This window comes from Manis javanica, chromosome 4 (genome assembly GCF_040802235.1).
Source record: "Manis javanica isolate MJ-LG chromosome 4, MJ_LKY, whole genome shotgun sequence".
In the NCBI taxonomy this organism is placed as follows: domain Eukaryota; kingdom Metazoa; phylum Chordata; class Mammalia; order Pholidota; family Manidae; genus Manis; species Manis javanica.
This window is the reverse complement of record NC_133159.1, coordinates 21,136,714-21,157,124: the sequence shown is the minus strand read 5'-3', so window position 1 is coordinate 21,157,124 and position 20,411 is coordinate 21,136,714. Positions and strand designations below refer to the sequence as shown.

At 39.0% G+C, this 20,411-nt stretch overlaps 1 protein-coding gene across 3 annotated transcripts in view; it reads right to left on the bottom strand.

Moving 5' to 3' along the window:
* Positions 1-20,411, bottom strand: part of LOC108402919 (mediator of RNA polymerase II transcription subunit 18) — a 184,412-nt gene that overhangs the window by 144,569 nt on the left and 19,432 nt on the right. The window lies entirely within an intron of this gene.

Genomic DNA, 20,411 nt, shown 5'->3' with positions numbered 1-20,411 from the left:
ATCATTCTTGACACCTGCATCAGTTCATTAACTCCAGTCATTCTGCATCCCAAATAGCTCAGTTGCTTTCCATTTTCTCCACTACCATTACCTTGAGGAAGCTACCATCATCTCTCTCACTAGTTTCAGACCTCCAGGCTAACAGGCTAACACCCTCCAAACACCTCCCTTGCTGCTGCCAGAGAATCTTCCTAAATGCCAAACCCATTGTGTTTCAATCTGAATTAGACATAAGTTAAAACCTAAAACTACAAAACTTCTAGAGGAAAACAGGGGGAAAGTCTCCATGGCCTTCTATGGGTAAAATTGCAGTTATTTCCAGAATCTCTCGCCTGGCTTTAGTGCATCTCCATACAATGGGTGTTTCCAAGGGATGAAGAGAAGTAGTCCAACTCCATCTCAGTAGGTAATTACAAGGGCTAGCGAGGGCTTATCTGGACTAGAGAGGTTGGGTGGGTGTCTCTTCTGCAGCCAGGTCACGAGAGACACGGGAGAGCATAAGTGGAACTGCTTGTAAGAAATAAATGGGTTTCTCCCACTTTTTTTCTCCTTTTGACTGATTTCGGTTTCAAAGGTATTTTGCCCCGGGATTTTCCCCCAGGTGTTACACCTTTGAACTCCCAAACCGTAAAAGAAAAAAAAAAAAGATAAATTGCACATCATCAAAATTAAAAATTTCTTTTCTTTAAGACACTGTTGAAAATGAAAATGCAAGTCACAAACTGGGATTAAAAAGCAAAACCTATGTCCAACACAAGACTAGTCTCTACAACATATAAAGAAATCTTTCAACTCAAGACAAACAACCCAGTTTTAAAAATGACTTGAAAAGACGCTTTGCCAAGGAAGATGAAACAATGGCAAATAAACACATGGAAGATGTTAGGGAAATGAGCATTAACACTGCAATGAGATAACACTACACACCATGATTGGCAATATCAGGTGATCGAGTGTTAGCAAGAATATAGATCCACCAGAATGCTCATTCACTGCTGGTGGGATTGTAAAATGACACAACCACTTTGGAAAACAGTTTGGGAGTTTCTTTAAATACTAACTATACACCTACCACATGGGCCAAACATAGGTATTTGACCAAGACAAATGAAAGCATACATCCACACAAAGACTTGCACATGAATTTTTGTAGCTGCTTTATAATAGCCGAAGACTGGAGACAACCCAAATGTCTTTCAAAAGGTCAGTGGGTGTTTATACAATGGAATACTCTACACTAATAAAAAGGAATAAACTGTTGATACACAACATGATGAATCTTAAAATAATTGAGTGAAAGAAGCCAGACATAAAAAAAGTTACAGAGACATTCTGTATAACTCCATTTGTATAAAACTCTAGAAAGTGCAAACTATTGTGACAGAAAGCAGATCCGTGCCTGCCTGGGGACCCGAGGCTGAGACATGGCAGGGAGGGATTACAAAGGGGATGAGGAAACTTTTTGGGATGATGGGTATGTTAATTATCTTGATGGTGGTTATGATTTCATAGGGTGTATGATGAGTTGTAAATGGATCAAAACTCACCAAACTGCACCCTCTACATATATGCGGTTTATTGTTCATCAATTTTACATACTTTACTAAACCTGAAAAATAGTATAGTTGAACTGTTAAAAAAAAAAAAAGGAAACCCTTCAATGACTTCCCTGTACCCTTAAGAAAAAGACAAAAATGATTGCAATAGAAGCTCGAACTGTGGAGCCTCAGTATCATCTATGGGAGAAGAGGACTGACAGGGATGGCAACTATGAAACCCCATAACTGATAATGGTGGTAACAGTAGTAGTAGTAGTAGTAGTAATAGCAGTAATAATAAAATCCCTACTTCTTCTTGGCCATCTGTAACTCCAGGGAAAGGAAATCCTGGGGCAAAATACCTCTAAAACCAAAATCAGTTAAAAGGAGAAATAAAGTTTAAAACCTGTTCATTACTTACAAACTGTGGTCCGTGGCTGTATCTCTTCCCTGCTCCAGCAGAAGCAAGCTAGGTAACTACCCATTGATATGGAGATGACCTACCTCTCTCCACCCCTTAGGAACGCCTGTTGATATGAAGATGCACTAAAGCCAGGCAACATATTCTGGAAATATTACAATTTTACTCACACCATCCATCATGTGCCAGGTATTTTACATGTCTTAATTAGGACTCCCCCTCTGCTGGAAAGCAGAACCTGAGGCAAGTACTAAAAGCAGTTAATTTACTTGGAAGGTGATTCCAGAGATTTAATGTGGAACTCCAGAGTAAAATGGAAGCAGGAAAAGTCAAACACAAGGCTGCATTACCAAAGTGATTACTTCTGTGGGCATCTGGGGCTAGATGCTACAAAACCATCTGAAGATTCTAGAATGCCTTTCAGCATGACCCACCTAAGGACCTCCACAGAGACGCATGTATTCATTGGTTCCCATCCCCCACTAGGCTTACCTACCCAAAGGGGCATCGACTCCTCTTGCACCTCTGAGCAGGCTCCCACCAGTGTCCTGTCCTACATCGTGGTTTAGGAAAAGCTCTGAGAGAGAACACAGTGAGAGGCAAGAAGAATTTAAAGTCTTCACTGAACTGTTTTTCCCAGCTTCAAATGCAATCTAAGGGAAGGCTAAGAAGACATGAGTTAAGGCAACAGAGGTCCCAGGCCACCCCTTGCAGTGCTCAGATTTGCCCAGGTCTACATTAGATTCAGTGTATCACCTAGTCTTCAAAGTAATGACTGGCTACAATTTTGACAAAACAGTGGCACTCATAATTCTTGTAAAATATATGCTGTCCCATATGCCGTTTGTGTGCTCTGTAACACACTATGCTCAACCATATAAGTGATTCTCACAAATAATATTAACTGAAAAAAGCTAGATGAAATGAATATATGCTGTATGATATCACATCTATAAAATAAAAAACAAGCAAAAGTATTCTGTTGCAAGGCAGGATAGCAGCTATGCTTCTGGGTGGAAAAGAAGAGGGTGAGAGGAGCTTTTCTGGGTATTGTTAATTGTGGGTAAAATTGTAACATTTCCAGAATATCTCGCCTGGTTTTAGTACATCTGCTTATCAATAGGCGTTCAGAGGTGGAAAGAAGTATGGCTTTAGTGCATATGCATCATTCCTCAGGGGTGGAGAGAAGTTCATCTTCGTATCAGTGGGTAATTACCTGGGCAACTGGAGGGCTTATCTGTACTTGAGAGGTGTGGGGGAGGGCCGGTTTTGCTTCTGCTGGAGCAGGAAAGAGAGAAGGACTGCAGTTGAAAGCAATAAATGGATTTTAAACTTTATTTCTCCCTTTGACTCATTTTGGTTTTTAGACGTATTTTGCCCCAGGATTTCCTTTCCCCGGACTTACATTAATATTCTGGGTTTTTTATCTGGATCTGGGTGCTGGCTACATGGTTATCTTCAGTTTGTAAAAAATTCATTAATTGGGATATATAAACCCTTGAACAACATGGGTTTGAACTGCAAGGGTTCACCTAAACACGGATTTTTTTCCCATAAATATGTTGCAAAAATTTTTGGCAATTTGCAACAATTTGAAAATGAAAAAGATTTTCGTTTCTCTAGCTTATTATAAGAATACAATATATAATGCATAATGCATACAAAATATGTGTTAATTCACCATTCATTTTATTTGTAGGGCTTCCAGGTCAACAGGATATTATTAGCAATTAAGTTGCAGGGAGTCAAGTTGTTTACGTGGATTTTCAGCTGTGCAGGGGGTTGACACTCCTAAACCTGAATTGTTCAGGGATTAACTGTATATACTTTTCTGCATAGATATTATACTCCTGATGTAATTTTTTAAGTGGGAAGTGGCCTGGGTCATACTCTCTTCTGAGAGGCCAATTAATAGTAAAGACTATTTCTAACTATTAACATTTCTGGATTTGGGGCTTATGGGCACTATTGGAACATAATGTTAAGAACTTTCCTGCCACTTCTTTTCCGTGTGCAGTTTAAACTTAAGATTAGTTCCTTCATTGTACAATGGGAAACATAACAGTACTTAATACATAAGTTCATGTGAAAATTAAATAAAGTAACATACCTAAAGCCTGTACCTGATATATGTTAAATGCTCAATCAACAGTAACTGTTATGGTGGGTAATATTAGTTTTTGTTTATTTTTTTTAAGCTTCCAAGTTTTTAACAATTAACGTGGACATAGGCTACAGGTCCAAGGATGTTTATTATAGTACTGTTTGAAGTTACAAACAAATAAAAAACTGGAGACAATCTAAATATGCATCTACTGGAGACAATCTAAGTATGCATCTACTGGAGAATGGGCAAATCAACTGTGATATACTTATAATACAGAATTCTACAAAACAGTTCAAGTGAATAAACTAAAGGGACAGGGATCAACTTGGAGAAAACAAAATGTTGAGGGGGAAAAAAAAAACAAAGTTGCAGGAGGTTATATATAGCTTGATGTATACAAAATTTTAAAACATACCAAATAACACTATATACTATTTAAGGATTCATATATATAGTACATAGTAAAAATAAAAAATCAGATGTGGAAATAAAATATTCAGGCAAGTGATTATTTATTGAGGAGAGAGGAAAAGAATGGTTTAAAGGAGAATACATCAGGGCTTGAAACATCTCTCTGATATTTTATTTCTTGAAAATATGGTAAGTAAATAAGTCAAAACGTTAAGATTTGACAAAGTTGATAAAAGGTACTTGGGTGTTTCTTATAAAAACCTATTTTTCTATATGCTTGAAGTAGTTCTCTATTTTAAAAAAAGCATGGAGCAGAGCAGTGTGCAAAATACTCTACTTATTTTTTTGTAAGAAAAAAATTTATATCAACAACTGCTGTTGGGTCAACCTAAAACCAATGGTTTTGGTTGGGAGAACAGTACTGAGTTTTGTTTTGCTTTGTTTTTTAGACAGTTTTTTTTCCCCCTCACATATTTATTTCTTTTTGGTATTAAATTCTGAGTCCAATGCATACACCTGTGTAACCACCACCATAATAATCTAGATAAGAACTGTTCCATCACTCCAGGATATGCTCTCACGCTAGCTTTTGTAGTCCACTCCTACCCCTCACCCATCTGTTTTCTATACATATATTTTGGCTTTTCCAGAAATTTGCAAGTAGAATAAGTATGTAGCTTTTTGAGTCTGGTTACTTCCACTTAGAATAATGCATGTATGATTTCTGTGTAATTCATATATGATTCAGTTGCACTGTATATAAGTAGTTTGTTCCTTTTATTGCTGAGTAGTGTCCCTTTGTATTGGTACATCGTAGTTTGCTCCTCCCACCAGTTTTAGGATATTGGGATCGTTTCCAGTTTTTGTCAACTGTGAATAAAACTTCTATAAACATTCATGTACAGGTTTTTGTGTAAACATGTTTTTATTTCTCTTGGGTAAATACCTAGGAGTAGAATTGCTGCATTGTAAGGTAAGTGTTCACTGAACATTCTGTCTTTAAAAAACCCAAACTCTTTTCTAAAATGACTGCCCCATTTTGCATTTTCACCAGTAAGAATGAGGGTTCCAGCTGATCTGCATGCTTATTAGTATTTGGTATTCAGTTTTTAACAAATTATTTGTTTTTAGCCATTCTGATATATGTGTAGTGGTATCTCAATGAAATCTGTACTTCCCTAATGACTAATATATTCAGCTTCTTTTCATCTGTATATCTTCTTTACTGAAGCATCAATACTAGTCATGTGCCCATTCTTTTATTGAGTTGTTTTCTTATTACTGAATTGTGAGAGCTCTTCTATATGTTTTAGGTACAAGACCTTTATCAGATACGGCATTTGTAAACTTTTCCTCCCAATCTGTGGTTTGTCTTTTCATTCTATTAATAGTATCTTTCATAAATCAGAATAAAAAAATTTTTTTGGTATTATTAATCTACAATTACATGAGGAACATTAAAATTTTTATTAAGTACAATTTGTCCTTATTTTTCTCTTGCAAATTTTGTCATCTAAGAAATCTTTGCCTAACTAAGATTACAGAAGTCCCCCCTAAATTTTCTTCTAGAAGCTTATAGTTTAAGGTTGTCATTTATTTTTTTAAAAAGGATATATGCCTATAGTTTTATATCCATAGTCCATACGTGGGAGGATACACAAGCTTTCCTCCAGGGTGGGAAACAGTGCAATCTGAGTGTGATGGAGAATCAGACTTTACAATGTTAACCTTTTTGTGCTATTGAATTTTTCCTTAAGTGTATGCATTACTGTATTTTAAAAACCACAACAAAACAGAGAATTTTCTTAAAAAGCTAAGATCTCAAAGTGTAAGGAGACCACTGAAACACGGTTTCACCTAACACAGTTTAGTACCATCGCGATAGCTGTCTGACTGGGTGCCTTCGCCGGGGTTTTGAAACCTGAGAGCCCCCTCCTTTCACAGAAGCTAAGGGCTCAGCAAGCCTGGCATTTCTCACTGGGCTGGCAGCCAAGTCTGACTAACTGGCAAAGAATTGCTTGGGCCAATCAGAGAGCAATATGCAAATGTATGAATCGGACAGTACGATTTCCTCACTATAGCTTACGGATGTTGCTGTCACCTGCAGGCCACATCTCTCAATAGCAGATTCATGGAAATAACCAGGGGGATTCCTGTTTCAACTGAGTCCTCTGTGGGGCTCTGCATTGGAGAAGGAGTGATTTACAGTTTTTTCCCTTTTGCCTTCATTCCACTATTCTGCCACAAGCCCAAATTGGAGATAGGAGTTCCTAAGAGTGGGGACTGTGGCATTAGATTGTCTGGGTTTGAATCCTGACTTTACCTTGGGTAAATCAGATAGATGTTCTTTCTATACCTTCGTTTTCTCTCCATAACATGGTGATAACTGTAGCTCCTTTGTGTAGATGCTGTAGGGATTGAATCAGATTATGTAATGTGCTTAGCACAATGCCTGGCACATAGTAAGCATGCAACAAATATTAACAGCTATTGTTAGGCAGAGGTTCAGGAACTTCTCCAAACTGACAAATTGTATCTTGACACACGGTAGTACAGAGGAAAGACCTTTAGCACCTGGCTGTACCATTAGGGCTTTTGATGTTGGGCAAGTGTCTTAATCTCTCTGAACCTTACTTGGCTTCACAGGTGGTTTTGGATATTACATAAAATCATCTATGTATAGTGCCAATCACAGTGCAGCCATGAGGTGGACAGTTAACAAATAGAGTGACAATGGAGTGATGATTAACACAGGAGTAGTTACCACATATAGTCAAAGGTTGAACAGCTAGGTTGCAAACAGGCCATGGGTGGTCACTAACCTACAGATATTTTGTTTCAGTCCTCAGTGTTTTACTATTGCTAAATTACTTACTAACTTTAAGAACAAAAATTTCACATTTGAGTCCAGATTCTTCTCTTTTTAGAACGTGAAGCTCTGACACTGTATCACACCAGATCTATAATGAAGATGGCATATAACACACAAACCTAATTTCTTCCCAGGGAGCTAAGTAATGCTCCCTGAGAAGTGATGTTAAAGCTGAGACATGAAGGCTGAGTTGAAGTTAGCCTGATAAAGAAAGGGGGAGAATGCTCCAAGCAAAGGGACTGGCATGTCCAAGGATCTTGAATCAGGGAGAATAGTGCCCTCAGGAAACTTCAGGAAAGGCTGCTGGCTGGAGCACAGCAAGCAAGGGGGAGGTGGGAAAAAGATGAGGCTCTAGTCAGCACCTTAAGGATTTTGGATTTTATCATGAGGACAAGTATAGTTCAAGGTTGGAAGCTAAGAGGCAGCCAATTATTATAACAAACAGAGGGATTAGACAGGATGGGGAAGGGTGAGGGGTCAACAATTAGCAGCTGAGAAAACAAGATTACTAGGGCAATATAGGATCTAGATCTAGAAACTCTGAGCATACACAAGACAGCCTGTTGGGTGTGGTCTGTCAAAAGGCAGACTTTACATGAAAGAATTTGGGCACCAGTGTAAATATCTTAATGTTCATTTTAACAGTGGAAGAATAAAAAGAATAAAGATTTGGCCAAGGACATATAACAAACACGATACAGAGCTAGATTTGCAATACCTACCTCTAATTTTTTTCCTCTATGTTATTTTTCTCAAGTGAATAAACTCAGCACCAATGCTATGTTGTTAATAATAACATATTCCATTGATTGAAAGCTTGTTAAATGTTAGACTGTGTTTTGGGGCATTATTATCTCATTATTTCACTCAGTTAACAAATATAAACCACCCAAAATATTGTGTACCAAGGGATAGTTAGGCACTGGGGACATAGGAATGAATGAGATAGACACCATCCCTATCTTGTAGGATCCAGAAAGGAAGTGAGAAGTTGAGGAAGTAATTACAAAGGGTGATTGGTAGGTACTACAGGGAGAGTATAACAGGGAAGCCAATCTACCATGGGTGGCAGGGAAGGCTTTCAGAACGAAGTGACAGTGAAGCTGAAAACGCAGGAGTGAAATATGGGGAAAGACTGTTCCAGGAAAAGAGAACAGCGTGCAGAAGGCACTATTCTCACAATAACCTGGTGAGACAGGTGCTCGGATTATCCCCTTGTCATGGATGAGAAAACCGATGATCTCAGGGGGATTAAGTAACTGACCACTAGACATTGCAGGAGCTAGGATGTAATCCTACATCTACCTAGACCAAAACTCATTGTCTTAGCCGTTAAGCTAGATATTTCTATCAGTTTGTCCTTTCCTTCTAAGGGTCATGTGAGTGGAGTGGGATATTAACTGAGATGTCTGCAGTGCAGGAAGTTGAAATCATGGCTTACAAAGTATGCAAGTATGTCTGTGTCAGGGTTGGCTGTCAATTTTGGAATGACAGCTATTTAGTGACACAGCTCTTGTGCCAATGTCAGTCCAATTGAATATGATTCAACAGTCATTTACCAAGTACCTACTATATGCCAGGAATTGTGCCAGGCACTGTCAGAGTTAAGAGATGATGAGAAAAGGTCTTAAGTACTAGGCTAAAGATCATGTTAATCACTAACAAATTAAAAACATTTAAAAACCTATAATCCTGGCAGTTAGAAACTGCAGGTAACATTATAATAGCTACCAGGTTATGAGCGTCAACTTCAAGCACTGCATGAAGCACTTCAATGAAAATAAAAATGATCATCATTAACTAAAACCAGAAAGCACATACTGTAAGACTGTGTTGAGTAGTTTACATGTATTATCTGTCTTAACACCATTTTTTAAACCCATGTTCCTTCTATAATGCGAATATCATAGTATTAATGATACTAAAATTGCCCATTTTACAGATGAGGAAACTGAACTTTGGAGATTTTTGCCTGAGATTCCAGCGCTAGTAAATAGAAGAGCTAGAATTCACACCCGGGTCTGCCTGACTCCAAAATCTGGCCACTAGATGTCTGCACCACCCTATCCCTGCAAGGAGAATCAGCCTGTAAAAACCCAGGGGAATGTGGCTTGATCTGCATAGCCAGACACACAGACAGAAGAAATAAATATCAGTACTTTTAAAACCATCCAGGGAAGTAAAGAAGTAAGAAAAAAACCCTAAACCCAAAAACAAAACAAGAATGTGTCTAGTAATTAGATACAAGTTAATCCCTAGAATAGAGAGCCCACCCAAAATATTTCTACTCTATTCTTTTCTATCACTTAATTCTGCTTAAATTTGCCTCTAGAATTATCTTTAAATTTAATTAGTAAATAAAGCTCAGAATTTGGGGTATCAAGATATGCTTCCTTTAATTCTTACTTTATATCTATGTGAGAAAGAAAAGAAACTTTCACAAAAGTTAGTGTCAAGCAGGTAAGTGACCCCATTAAGGATGGGGTGTAAGATGTGTTTTGAAATTGGTGGGGGGAAATACCCTGCAGGAGGCAGCCATCAGCCCTGGGCCATAAATACATTCTGTCTCAATGATTACTCATGGCTGTGGGCAGGGAGGTATGTAGCCTCATTCCAGATGTTCACATGTGGCCAGAGGCAAAATCTACATAGCTAAGGAACTGCCCAGAATTGGCTCTGTGACACACGGACCAGGAAGATCAGTTATACTCAAACATATGATGTTTGCACTGTTGTGTTCAAACATACGATGTTTTGCACTTCCACCTGCTTATTTACCCTTTTATGTCTCAACATAAAAATGCAAGAAAAAAAACTAATATTTATTGAGTGTCATTTTGTATATGTTATTGTCTCAACAATTCATTTAATTACGTAGAAATGAGTTCAGAGAGGAAGAACTTCTGTCACAGCCACTATAACAAACTACTTGTTATAATTTATTACTAAAACAATAATGATAGCTTCCATTTATGGAGTACATACTATGTGCCAGGCATTGTGCAGGGCACTTGTCATATACCATTTCATTTAATCTTCATGACAACCTTCTGGTATAGGGACTATCACCTATTTTACGGAAAAAGAAAAGACGTTCAGGAGGTTAACCAACTTCTCAAGGTTATACAGTGAGGAAGTGGAATCTGTTTATGTATCTGTCTCCACTCCAATCACTGCAAATTTCTTGAGATCAGGGACTGTGTCTTATGCATCTCTGCAGTCCTAGTCTCTCATACTATGCCTGGCACAGAGTAGGCAAAATTCAGTAAATATTTTTGAATAAATGAAAGAACAAACAATGTTTCCCAGGATAAATGGTAGAGCCACCAAAAGGATTTAGGTCTTCTGTCTTCACGTCTATTGTGCTTTCCATAATTACATATTGCCTGCCTAAATCAGGATCCTGATTAATCCCTCACATGCCTCTTTCAGTCTGGAAATTCCTATTAGACACTTTCCTTATGAGTATGATAGGATAATTCCACTTCTTGGTCTTTGTCTTACAGAAATACTAGCACATGTGTATAAGGATGCATTACCAGAGTATCCACTATTAGTATTTCAGTGAAAAAAATGAAAAATAAATGTCCATCAATGGAGGAATGATTAAATGGTACATCTTTTCTATGCAATATCATAAAATTTTAAAGAGAGCAGGGTATATTTATTTCTTTTGATGCAGAGGAATGGATACAACATTGTATTAAGTAGAATAAGCAGGTATCAGAATGTTAGGTATGATTTAATATGAATAGTCATTCTGCCTTCAACATTTATTGCACACCTTGTTTTAGATACTCTTCCAAGTGCATTACATGTATTCCCATATTTTACTAAAACTAAGATATCATTTATTGAATTCTTACAATATACTTTGACATGTGCTACACATGCTGATTTCAGAGATAAAGACAATGGCTGTTATTTCATGCATTTAATTTTCCTATCTTCTCCCTCCATTCCCAAATCCCACTAAAACGCCAGTAAAGGATTGCTTTAAAGTACAGGAAAGGGAGAGGGTGGACAGTAAAGTCAACAGAATTTGCAGGTGGGAAAGCAGAGGAGTGAGTGGTAATAGGCCTGACAGACCCAAGGACACCGAATCTTGGACCAGAAACTGGAGAAAGCTGAGAAGCAGTCTGTTATGTTCAGGAATTAACATACCATTGGTTATGGAACTGGGATGAAAAGCAGCTTAAAAAGAAGGACTGGTTGAAGGCCTAGTTCTCTTTCCTCACTGTACCCTCTAGGTGTCTGCCCCTCCTCCACCTCAGCAGAAATATGGAGGTTTATTCACTTAAGAGAGTAAAACAGACAACTTTTGGAATAAGGGTCACCAGGCACAGTTAAGGGTATCATACTGATAAACAGAGAATCAGCAGACTTTCCCACACTCTGATCCCAAAATGCCAGTAGCCACCCTTTACCCACTGGGCAGATGACTCTTTTTCTTGGGGAAAATGAATCCCAGTAAGAAAGGTCAAAGATAATGGCATTGAGGTCTCCCAGCTCATGGTTCCCCATGATCATTGGCTCATGGACAAATGACCTCACGGTCAAAGGCTCCCATCTTCACGTACAGAGCTTCCAGTCAGCCTTTAGTCCCCCACATTTATTCATGAGCAGAGAGACAAGGATTAGCAGCTGTGAAGCTTTCCTCTAACAGGAAAGAAAGAGACCAAAACAAACAGAAGAAAGAAATTTGGAAGATATTGGGACAGTGCAGAGAAAGGAAGACTAAAAACTATCATGCATATCCTCAAAAAGATGAAAAGATACCTGAATAGATAGGATAGCAGGAAACAAAAAGAAAAAATATTCAGAAGGGAAAAAGTATTCCTGGAAATGAAATAAACATGAAAGCAGAAGTCATAGCCCAATAGAAAGATTGGAAGTTAAAGTTGAAAAAATCTCCAAGGAAGTACAGCAAGAAGACACAGATTTGAAAAGTAGGAGGAAAAAAAATAAGAAAATTAGGGGACCAGCCAAGGAGTGCAATACCTCAATAAAAGTTCCATAAAGAAAATATGTAAAAAAAGAATTTAGGAAATCATAAAATCATTGAAGAACATTTTCCATAAATTTCCAGACTGCCCATTGCATGCTCAGCACAGTGAGTGAAAATAGACCCACATAAACCTCACAGCTGTGAAATGCCAGAACACTATAGACAAAGATAAGATTTGATAAGCTTCCACAGAGAAAAGAAACTAATGGGTTCCAGATAAAGGATAACAGATCAGAATGGCTTCAGACTTCTCAACATCAAAACTAGAAGTAGAAATGAAAGGAAGAATGCCTTCAAAATTCTGAAAGATGGGGTACTGGTCCCCACCTCCCATCCTGTCAGATGGAAGTGCAGCTGGGCCTGCCATTCCTTTTCTTCGCTCGGGATGTTCTTTCAGTTCTCTGCTCCCCTGGACCAGGTATACGCTTGCTCAGCAGCATGACACAGGGTCTCAGCTTCTGCAGTCTACCCTCATCAGCAAGGTCAGAGGAAATAAAAAGGACACGGGTTTCAGTCCACCCCATGGCATTCCAGCTCCTGCTTGTGGCAGTCTAGCCTGCTTGTTCTTGGGTGCCAACATGGAGACTGCCTAGCCAGTCGTATTCCAAAGAAGCCCGTAAAGAATACTTTCTTGAGAGGCTCAAGATGGTGGAGTAGGAAGGCAAGACAGAAACCTCCTCCCACACACACACCAAGGAAGCAACTACAGTAAATACAACTAAACCTGAAAATGACTTGACGACTGCACAGGACAGATCACCTACACCTGGGGAAGAAGAAAAGACCACGCAGAAAGGGGTGAAGTAACAGAGCTGTGATCAAGTGGCACTCAGGCCCTTCCCCTATCCCAGCCCACAGGCAGGAGGAGGAGGAACAGAGCACGGAGAGGATAGGTGCCCAGGAACTCTGCACACCTGGCCCTGGAGATCTGCTCTGGGAATATGAGTCCACAATGCATTGGATCCTGGTGATTAGCAGGACTGGACACCAGGGATAGTTGGAACACTCTGGGAGGCTGAGACTCCAGCTGCCTGTGGAGCACAGGCATTCTCTGCTGGTCCCGTTGAGACCCAACACAGAGGCAGAAGTTTGAAAGACTTGCCAGCAGTGGAAGGGGAGCCAGAGGGGTGAGGGTTGGATGGAGCTATCTCTTCAGCAGAAAAGGCAGGTAGGCAATACCTCTCCAGCCCTCCCTCTGCCCAACAGATTGGGCACTCACAGGAGCCCACGATGCTCCATCCCCTCACTAGTGGCTCATCCCCAAAGCACCTCCCATGCACCTGAGATGTGCCAGCCTACTTGGCCCAGGAGCCTCAGACTTTGTGACCTGGTGGGCAGGAGAGTCTCCCAGGTTTCATGGCCCTGTTTCAGCCCATCTGTGGAGGTACCAGCAGGAGCCAGCTCCAAGAGCTCCTTCCTCCCCACAGGTGGCCAAACATAGCTGCCTATCTCATTGCTGCTAGGGGGCATCCACATGACTTGCTGCAGCAACTGTGTGCCCCTACCTGGGACTAGCTGTCTCTGCCACAGGTGCAGCCTCCCAGTGCTATGCCACTCACCTGTGCACCAATGCACCCTCCCACCACTCATGTTGCATCGCCTCCACAAGCCTGCTCACCATTGCACTGGGGGACCTGCTGCATCTGTGCCTGTGTGTACCTTCCCAGCACACAATTGACTGCCCTGCTGTATACCTGCATGCCCTCCCACTGCTCACCACCACTGCCAAGTGCCCCCATGCTCCTCAACTAGGTGATTGGCCACCCTGGCGAGCCCATGTACACTGCCATAGTTAACTCCCCTTGTGACTGCCCTACCCACCCCATTAACCCAGCAGCCCCATCATCACTGCAGGGCAGGCAGAGAGCAGCCTGACCACAATGATCCCAGCAAAGGCACTGCTGCTCAGCTTACAAAGGGCCAGATGAGGCAAACTGCCCACAGCAGCAGACTGAAATAAACCACTGCCAGACAGAAAGGTGACCCCACCTACTGCCCACCAACAGCACCTGGAGCTTCACATCAAAGGAGAACCAGGCACTGGAAAGGAAAGAGTCTTGAGCTCATGGGCACCACAGGATGCCTTTTTCATAAAGCAATTACTCTCTAGACCAGGAAGCATAGCAGATCCATCTAATACAAAGGAAGAAACACAGAAACTCTGACAAAATGAGATGGCAGAGGAATATGTTCCAAACAAAATGCTCCTTCCTCCCCACAGGTGAGGAATAAGACAGAATAAGACCCCAGAAAGAGGGCTAAATGAAATGGAGATCATCTATTTCTTGATTAAGACTTCAAAGTAAAAGTCATAAATATACTGACTAATCTGCAGAAATGTATTAAAGATCTCAGGGAGGACTTCAACAAAGAGATACAAGAGCTGAAGAACACAGTATCTGAAGTGAAACATACAATGGAGTGAAAGAATAATAGATAGCTTCAAGTAGAGAAGACAATAAGATAGAAATTAGAGAAAACAGGAACACAACAAAGCTGAGGATCAGAGAGGAAAAAGGATCTCTAGGAATGACAGAATGATAAGACAGCTGAGTGACCAATCCAGATGAAACAATATCTACATAATAGCCGTACCAGAAGGAGAAGAGAGAAACAAAGGGATAGAAAATCTCTTTGAGGAAATAAGTTTTGAAAACTTCCACAATCTGGGGAAGGACATAGACATTCAGGTCATGGAATTGCAAAGAGCCCCTAAACAGGAACCCCAAGAAGACAACACCAAGGCATATCTAATTAAAATGGCAAAGATTAAGGATAAGGAGAGAGTACTGAAAGCAGCCAGAGAGATAAAAAAGATTACTTATAAGGGAAACCCCATAAGACTAACAGCAGACTTTTCAGCCAGAAGGCAGTACCATGCAATATTTAATGTACTGAAACAGAAGGACCTTCAACCAAGAATCCTCTACCAGGCAAGATTATCATTTAAATTTGAAGCAGGGACTACACAGTTTCCAGATAAATGAAGGCTCAAAGAATTTATAACAACAAAACTGGTATTACAGGATATGTTAAAGGCCCTGCTATAGATGGAAATGTTCCTAAGGCTAGTTTCTACCAGTGAAACCCATAGTAAAGGTAGTAGATCAATTAATTACCAAGCAAATATGAAATTAAAATTTTTAAAAAGTAGCAAAACCAACTATATACAAAATCAATCAAGGGATATACAAAAAGTGTAGATTAGGCCATCTATACATAAAGTGTGAAGGAGGAGGGATGAGAAAAAGTATTTCTAGACTGTGTTTGAAATAGAGCAATCAGCAACTTAATAGAGACTGTTACATAGTCAGGAAGCTACCCTTGAGCATTTGGTAACCACAAACCTACAGCCTATAATAGATATACAAAAATCTAACCACAATTCTAAAGAAAACCATGAAATAACAAAGAGAAGAGTATAAAAGAGGAAGAAAGGAACAGAGAGGAGCTATAAAAACAAACAAGACAATTAATAAAATGGCAGTAAGTACATACCTATCAATAATTACCTTAAATGTAAATGGACTGAATGCACAATCAAAAGACACAGAGTGACAGAATACATAAAAAAACAAGATGCATCTACATGCTGCCTAAAGGAGACTCATTTCAGACCCAAAGATATACACAGACTAATAGTGAAGGGATGGAAGAAGCTATGTAATACTAACAATAAGGAGAAAAAAGCAGGATTAGCAGTACTTGTATCAGACAAAATAGATTTCAAAACAAAGAAAGTAACAAGAGACAAAGAAGGATATTATATAATGATACCAGCAGTCAGTCCAACAAGAGGATATAACCATTGCAAATATCTATGCACCCAACATAGTAGTACCTAAATATGCAAAACAAATACTAACAGAATTAAACTGGGAAATAGATTACAACACCTTCATTTCAGGAAACTTCAACACACCACTCACATCAATACACAGATCAACAGATCAATAGACAGAAAATAAATAAGGAATCTGAGGCACTGAACAATGATGGACTTAACAGACATCTACAGAACACTCCACCCAAAAGTGGCAGGATACACATTTTTCACAAGTGTACATGGAACATTCTCCAGAATAGATCACATACTAGACCACAAAAAGAGCCTCAATAAGTTAAAAAGGACTGAAATTGGATCAAGCAACTTCTCAGACCACAGTGGTATGAAACTACAAACAAATTACATGAAGAAAGCAAAAAAGTCTACAAACAGGTGGAGGCTAAACTGCATTCTTCTAAATAATCAATGGATCAATGACCGAATTAAAACAGAAATTAAGCAATACATGGAGACAAATGAAAACAAAAATGCAACAGTCCAATATTTGTGGGATGCTGCAAAGGCCATTCTAAGAGGGACATACATAACAATACAGGCTTACCTCAAGAAATAAGAACAATCCCAAATAAGCAGTCTAAACTCACAATTAAAGAAACTTGAAAAAGGAGAAATGAAGCCCAAAGTTAGTAGAAGGAGGGACATAATAAAGATCAGAGCAGAAACAAATAATATAGAGAATAAAACAATAGAAAAAATTAATGAAACTAAGAACTGGTTCTTTAAGTAAATAAACAAAATAGATAAACCCCTAGCCAAACTTACCAAGAAAAGAGAGCACACAAATAAACAAAACCAGAAATGAAGAAGGAATAGTCACAATGGATACCACAGAAATACAAAGAATTGTTAGAGAATGCTATGAAAAATGATATGCCAGTAAATTGGACAACCTACAAGAAATGGACAAATTCCTAGAAAAATACAACCTTCCAAGACTGACCCAGGAAGAAACAGAAAATCTGAATAGACTAATCACCAGCAATGAAATTGAACTGGTTATCAAAAAACTCCCAAGAAACAAAACTCCAGGTCCAGATGGCTTCATAGCTGAATTCTAACAAACATTTAAAGAAGAGCTAATAACCCTCCTACTTAAAGTATTCCAAAAAGTAGAAGAGGAGGGAATACTTCCAAACTTATTCTATGAGGCCAGCATCACTCTGACACCAAAACTAGGCAAAGACATTACAAAAGTAGAAACTTATAGACTAATATCCCTGATGAACACAGATGTAAAAATCCTCAACAAAATATTAGCAAACTGAATTAAAAAATACACCAAAAGGATCATCCATCATAACCAAGTGGGATTTATTTCAGGGATGCAAGGATGGTACAATATTCATAAATCAATCAATGTCTTGCAGAAAGAAGGATCTGAACAGACACTTCTCCAAAGAAGTTCAGATGGCCAACAGACACATGAAAAGATGCTCCACATCACTAATCATCAGAGAAATGCAAATTAAAACCACAATGAGATATCACCTCACACCAGTAAGGATCGCCACCATCCAAAAGACAAACAACAAATGTTGGCGAGGTTGTGGAGAAAGGGGAACCCTCCTACACTGCTGGTGGGAATGTAAATTAGTTCAACCACTGTGGAAAGCAGTATGGAGGTTCCTCAAAACACTAAAAACAGAAATACCATTTGATCCAGGAATTCCACTCCTAGGAATTTACCCTAAGAACACAGAAGCCCAGTTTGAAAAAGACATATGTACCCCTATGTTTATTGCAGCACTATTTACAATAGCCAAGAAATGGAAGCAACCTAAGTGTCCATCAGCAGATGAATGGATAAAGGAGATGCAGTACATATACACAATGGAATATTATTCAGCCATAAGAAAACAGATTCTACCATTTGCAACAACATGGATAGAGCTAGAGGGTATTATGCTCAGTGAAATAAGCCAGGTGGAGAAAGAAAGACAAGTATCAAATGATTTCACTCATCTGTGGAGAATAAGAACAAAGAAAAAAACTGAAGGAACAAAACAGCAGCAGACTCACAGAACCCAAGAATGGACTAACAGTTACCAAAGGGAAAGGGACTGGGGAGGATAGGTGGGAAGGGAGGGATAAGGGGGGGGAAAAAGTGGGCATTACTATTAGCAGACATAATGTAGGGCGTGCACAGGGAGGGTTGTACAACACAGAGAAGACAAGTAGTGATTCTATAGCATCTTACTATGCTGATGGACAGTGATTGTGAAGGGGTATGTGGGGGGGACTTGGTGATGGGGGGAGTCTAGTAAACATAATTTTCCTCATGTAATTGTAGATTAATGATACCAAAAAAATAATCACACGATCATCTCAATAGATGATGAAAAAGCATTTGACAAAACCCAGTGTCCATTAGTGATAAAAATACTCAACAAAATGGGTATACAGGGTATGTACCTCAATATAATAAAGGCCAGATGTGACAGACTCACCGCATACTCAATGGCAAAAGCTGAAAGCTTTTCCTTTAAGATCAGGAACAAGACAAGGATGCCCACTCTCATCACTTTTATTCAACATAGTACTGTAGGTTCTTGCCATGGCAATCAGAGAACACAAACAGATAAAAGGCAACCAAATTGATAAGGAAGAAGTTAAACTCTCTCTATTTGCAGATGACGTTGATTCTACACAGAAAACTCCAAAGACCCCCCACCAAAATACTATTAGAATTAATAAGTAGATTCAGCAAACTTGCAGGATACAGAATTAATACACAGAAATCTGTTGCGGTCCTATACACTAACAAACTAGCAGAAAGAGAAATCAGGAAAACAATTCCATTTACATACATCAAAAAGAATAAAATACCTAGGAATAAACCTAACCAAGGAGGTGAAAGACTTACACTCTGAAAACTATAAGACGTTCATGAGAGAAATTAAATAAGACACAAATAAGTGGAAATCTATCCCGAGCTCATGGGTAGGAATAATTAATATTGTCACAATGCCCATCCTGCCCAGAGCAATTAACAGATTCAATACAATCCCTATCAAAATTCCAACAACATTTTTCAATGAACTAGAATAAATAGTTCTGAAATTCATATGGAACCACAAAAGACCCTAACTAGCCAAAGCAATTCTGAGAAAGAAGAAAGCTGGGGGTATTATGCTCTCTGACTTAAAGCTACACTTTGTGTACAAAGCTCCAGTAATCAAAACAATATGGTACTAGCACAGGAACAGTTCCACAGATAAATGGAACAGAATAGAGAGCCCAGATATAAGCCCATACATATATGATCAATTAACATATAATAAAGGAGCCATGAATACACAATGGGGAAAAGACAGACTCTTCAACAACTGGTGTTCGCAAAACTGGACAGCTAGCTACATGCAAGAGAATGAAACTGGGTTACTGCCTAACTGCATACACAAGAGTAAACTCAAAATAGATTAAAGACTTGAATGTAAGACATGAAATCACAAAACTCTTAGAAGAAACATAGGCAAAAATCTCTTGAACATAAGCATGAGGAATTTTTTTCCTGTACACATCTTGGGGAAGGGAAACAAAAAATGAAAAGTGGGACATCAAACTAAAAAGCTTCAGTACAGCAAAGGACACCATCAGCAGAACAAAAAGCCAAGCTACAGTATGGGAGAATATATTCATAAACAGTTTATCTGATAGAGTTAATATCCAAAATATATAAGGAACTCATATACTTCAACACCAAAAAAACAAATAGCCTAGTTAAAAAATGGGTGGAGGACCTGGACAGACATTTCTCCAAAGAAGAAATACAGATGCTCCACATCATTAATCATTAGGGAAATGCAAATCAGAACCACAATGAGATACCACTTCACACTAGTTAAAATGGCCAGTATCTAAAAGACAAGAAATAACCAGTGTTGATGAGGATGTGAAGGGGAACCCTCCTACACTGTTGGTGGAATATGAATTGGTGCAGCCACTGTGGAAAGCAATACAGAGGTTCCTCAAAAAACTAAAAATAAAACTGCCATACAATCCTGTAATTCCACTTCTAGGAATTTACCCAAAGAAAACAAACCCGTGATTCAAAAACCCCTATGTTTATTGCTGCATTATTACAATAGCCAAGATATGGAAGAAACCAAATTGTCCATCAACAGATAAATGGATAAAGAAGAGTTGGTACATATATACAATGGAATATTACTCAAACATAAGAATGAAATTCTCCCATTTACAACAT